The sequence below is a fragment of the Dipodomys ordii genome, unplaced genomic scaffold (assembly GCF_000151885.1).
Source record: "Dipodomys ordii isolate 6190 unplaced genomic scaffold, Dord_2.0 Scaffold101, whole genome shotgun sequence".
Lineage (NCBI taxonomy): Eukaryota > Metazoa > Chordata > Mammalia > Rodentia > Heteromyidae > Dipodomys > Dipodomys ordii.
In genome coordinates this window covers 1090126-1095499 of record NW_012267317.1, presented here as the reverse complement: position 1 = coordinate 1095499, position 5374 = coordinate 1090126, and positions in this window count along the sequence as shown.

Sequence of the window (5374 nt, the reverse complement as noted above, 5' to 3'; positions counted from 1 at the left end):
CCCCTGCCCCTGCCCCCACCCCTACCCCTGCCCTGCCCCTACCCCTGCCCCCACCCCTGCCCTGCCCTGCCCCATAGCTCATCTGGACCAACCTCTCTCACATGGGAAGTGCTTACTGGGCACAGGCCAGTGGTGGCAGTGACAGTACAAGGGGCATACCCTTTCTGGTCATACACATTGTCACTAGCCAAGGGTTGAAGGTGGCGGCCAGTGAGACAGAGCTGGAGCAGAACACACCAGTTGGCACAGGAAGAAAATGTATGTGCCCCTTTGTTTGGGTCACTACTCAACAGCCCTGAGTATATGACAGCACTCTGGAGGATTGGTGAGCCTCCAGACCTGTCTCCTGAGTAGGATTACAGGCATGAGACACTGGTGTGTAGCCTCTTCTTAGAGAGACTGGATTAGTTAAGTAAAAATACTTAATAAGTTCAGACTCTGGCCAGATGCTGGTGGCTCACACCTATAATCCTACCTACTCAAGACCCTAAGATCTTAGGACTGTGGTTCAAAGCCAGCCTGGGTAGGAAAGTCTCTGAGACTGCAATAAACTATACGCAGAAAAAGCCAGAAGTGGCATAGTAGCTCAAATGGTAGAGTGTTAGTTAGCACTGAGCATAAGAAGCCAGGGACAGTGGCCTAGACCCTGAATTCTGAATTCAAGCCCCCAGGACTGTCAAGAGAATGAAAAAGGTTCTGGTTCTTAGAAGAAAGTCAGCCAGATAGACAAATTACTTGCAATTAAGAAGGCAAGAACCAAGGGGGCAGTTGCTAGTGCTCCGAGCTCTCTTCCATACCGTTTGCCTTTTGCCTGTCACTCGCAAGAGGGGTTGCGGTTTGTCCATGGGTGATGGTTTTTCTGACAGCGTAAGTCCTCAAAGCCATTTCTACAGCACTTCAGGGCTTCCAAGACTGCATACCACTCCGTTCTGTGTGCAGGACTTCCTAGACTGCATACCACTCTGTTCCGTGTGCAGGACTTCCGAGACTGCATACCACTCCGTTCCGTGTGCAGGACTTCCGAGACTGCACACCACTCCGTTCCGTGTGCAGGACTTCCAAGACTGCACACCACTCCGTTCCGTGTGCAGGACTTCTGAGACTGCATCCCACTCCGTTCTGTGTGCAGGCCACTTTTGGCTGACCAGGTTGTCTTTTGGATGTCTGGTGGCTTCCAGATCTTCCAGCCCTGGTTGTCAGGAGCAGAGCCTCTGTGGATGTGACACTTAACCACCATCAAGCTCTTGCTTTCAGTTCTTTGGGCTCTGTAAGCAGAAGAGGAGGTGCTGGTTGGGTGGTAATTCTGTTTTTGAGATGTCTTCATCCTGTTCATTCTCCAGCAGAGCCAACTTGCTGGGTTTGAATTCAGGACCTCGCACTCTTACCACATGAGCCATGCCTGCAACCCTTTTTACCTTTGCTATTTTTCAGATAGGACTTCACATTTTTGCCAGTGGCCAACCTCAAATTCAGATCCTCTGCATAGCTGGGGCCAGAGATAATGCACATTCTCTCAAGTACACACTACATTCTCGAAGATAAACCACGCTTGGCCTCCAGGTCAAACTTAAGAGTGAAGTCGTGTTGGAGGGACAGAGATGGACAAAGAGTGAACAAAGGCAGCAGTGGTACTCACTGGACACTGTTGAAAAGGAACTTCACCTGATGGATAGGCTGGGATGGACAAAGTGAAAGGAAGGGAAGGGATCATACTTTCCAAAAAGAAATATGCACTCTGCCTGACGTAGGCAACTAAACTAACCCCTTGTACCTCACCCTTGTAATAACAACAAATTGAGTGAAATGTCAAATAACTTCGCTGAGCACAGTGGAATGAAATTAGGAATCAATGCCAGGAGGAACATTGAATAGGTGGAAATTAATACAGTCTTGGATGTCCAATGAGTTGAAGAACAAATGAGGAGGAATATCAGGAAGTAAATGAAGATGGGAGTCACAACCTAGCCCAGCCTATAAAACACCAGCACTCAGTGCAAAGGACCTGGGCAGTGACTGCCAAGGCCAGAGGAGACCGAGAGCAGCCTGACTGCAGCCCAGAACTAGATAGGAAGCACAGACAGGCCAGCTTCAGCAGAAGGAAGCAAACAAAGATTGGAGCAGATGAGGCTAGAATGAGCTGGCGCTGGTGGCTCACACCTGTCATCCTAGCTACAGAGGAGGCTGAGATCTGAGGATCGCAGTTCAAAGCCAGCCCAGGCAAGAAAGTCCGTGAGACTCATCTCCAGTGAACCACTAGAAAACCAGAAGTGGTGAAGTGGCTCAAGTGGTAGAGCACTAGCCTGGAGCTGAAGAGCTGAGGGACGGCACCCAGTCCCAAAGTTCAGGCCCCATGACTGACCAAAAAAAGGAAGAAAAAAAAAAGACTATTCTGACTGGAAAGATTAGTGCAGTAGAGGTCTTTGAAAAGAGAAAGTTGACAGATTAAGAGAAGGGAGATAGCAGAAAACAATTTAAGTGAAAGAGACATTACAGCCAACACCACAGACATGAGGGGTCACAGGAGACCACGGTGAACAGCTGTTCACCAGCAAATGAGCTGCAGAAGTAGGAAGGTTCCTAGAGGTAGGTAGACCAGATGGAGTCAGAAGAAACAAAAAATGTGCATGGCCAGTGGAGATTGGAACAATGGCCTGCCAGCAGATTCAGCCCCAGAGGGGAGCAGTGCTTGAATTCTTCCAAAATAATTAGAAGGCTATGGAAAACTTCCTCACTCTTCACAGGTTCAGAATTACTCAAAATCAGACAAGGATGGTAAGAAAAGTATAGCCCACTGTCCCAGAATCAGCAAGATTCTAGCAAGCAATCCCACAGCCCATGCCCAGTGGGATGCACCCCTGGAGAACACGCACAAGCCAATAAGCGTGAGCTGTGACATCAGTGGTAGACACACGGTGCGGTTGTGGTGCACACCCGTGTCCTCACTGTGTGCACGCCCGTGTCCTCACTGTGTACACGCCCGTGTCCTCACTGTGTGTGCACGCCCGTGTCCTCACTGTGTGTGCACGCCCGTGTCCTCACTGTGTGCTCGCCCGTGTCCTCACCGTATGTGCACGCCCGTGTCCTCACCGTGTGTGCACGCCCGTGTCCTCACCGTGTGTGCATGCCCTTGTCCTCTGTGTGTGTGCTCGCCCATGTCCTCACTGTGTACACGCCCGTGTCCTCACTGTGCTCGCCCATGTCCTCACTGTGTACACGCCCGTGTCCTCACTGTGTGTGCACGCCCGTGTCCTCACTGTGTGTGCACGCCCGTGTCCTCACTGTGTGTGCACACCCGTGTCCTCACCGTGTGTGCTCGCCCGTGTACTCACTGTGTACACGCCCGTGTCCTCACTGTGTGCTCGCCCATGTCCTCACTGTGTGTGCTCGCCCGTGTCCTCACTGTGTGTGCACGCCCGTGTCCTCACCGTGTGTGCTCGCCCGTGTACTCACTGTGTGTGCACACCCGTGTCCTCACCGTGTGTGCACGCCCGTGTCCTCACTGTGTGCTCTCCCGTGTCCTCACCGTGTGTGCTCGCCCGTGTCCTCACCGTGTGTGCACACCGTGTCCTCACCGTGTTTGCACACCGTGTCCTCACCGTGTGTGCACACCGTGTCCCTCTGCCATGTGTGCACACCATGTCCCTCTGCCATGTGTGCACACCGTGTCACTCTGCCATGTGGTGCACACCGTGTCCTCACCATGTTTGCACACCTGTGTCCCTCTACCCTATGTGCATGCCCATGTCCCTCTACCATGTGTGCACACCGTGTCCCCTCTGCCATGTGTGCACACCGTGTCCCCTCTGCTCAGGAGCTCATAGCAAGAACTCTATGATCAGGGGAAGCTTTTGCTAAAATGGAGATGAAATGTTCCTTTGTGATTAAAAGTCTTGCATATTGTGTATGGAGAGAATGTGTCAGCAGAATGAAAGCTATAAACAGAGCTTGTGTGCTCCGTGGTGAGGAGTCAGCTGGGGTCGGGGCCAGTCCTGGTGGTCGCTGCCATTCTCTGTGACACAGCTCTGGGAAAGAGTCCTTGGGCAAGAAAAAGAAAAATCCTCCAAACTAGAACCGAGGAGAGAAAATGGTCTCTGCTTGAAGATGACATGATCTTACAGGTAGAAAACCTTCAAGATTCTGCCAAAGCATTCTTAGAATAAAATTAAGTAAAAGTTGCAGGATTAAAAACTCAGCATACAATGGACTATGATGAACTTTACAGGATTCTAGACACCAAGACACAGTGAGGCCAAATCAGGAGTCTTAGAAAAGCACCAAGTTGTAACACCCAAGCCCCTCTTCTGCATATATAAAATAATACACGGACTGAAAGGAACTCAAAAGAGAAGGGAACAAAGGACCCTTTCTTGATCTGTCGTGTTCTTTTCCGATGACTGTGATAACCAAGTGTTCCATTTCTTGATCCGCCCCTCCCCTCCCTCTGATCCTGAATCTCTGGCCTCCAGGATGTGGTCCGCCTGGTCCTGCCACCACTGAAGAATACCCCCACCCAGTGATCTTTGAGCCTCTGTCGACTACCACTCTGCCACACTGGAGGTCGCTGCTGTTCTTGGTCTTCCCCGGACAAGGCAGTTGTTGGTCAGTCAAATAAAAATCCTTGTCACCTTTAACCTCGCCTTCACACATGTTCTTGACTCTGAGGACACTGCCATGACTGTGTATTCTTTACTCCATAAATGGCGTACACACGTGTACAGCTAAGGGAAGGTGGGGGAGCGCTGCGCTGGACATTGTGATAAAGTGAACCATGCAAGTCATGGGTGGAGATGGGAGGGAAGGAGAGAGAATGAGCGACCTTGGTAACAAAGCAAAAGGAAACAAATGCACTTACCACCCAACATCTACACAGGTGACCCCACTGAATATCACCGCTAAAAGCAATTTAAAAAGTCAACATACACAAATCCCTTGAACTTTTTCACAGACACCCATAAGACTGAGGAAAAACTGAGAAACCAATTTCCTTTATAGTGGTCAAAAAATGAAATTCATGAGGATAAAGTCTGGCCGGGGAGGGGGGATGGGAGGGCAAGGATGGTAGAGGAAACGAGGAGGCAACAATGGTAAGAAATGTACTCATCACCTTGCTCATGTGATTGTAACCCCTCTGAACGGGATTCTCACAATGAAAAGCCTATTAATAAAAAAAAAAAATCTTACCAAGGAGGGCTGGGAAGGTGGCTCAGTGGTGGAGCGCTTGCCTCGCATGCATGAGGCCCTGGGTTCGATTCCTCAGCACCACAGAAGCAGAAAAAGCCAGAAGTGGCGCTGTGGCTCAGATGGTAGAGTGCTAGCCTTGAGCTGAAGAGCTGAGGGACAGCGCCCAGAGTTCAAGCCCACCCAGAGTTCAAGC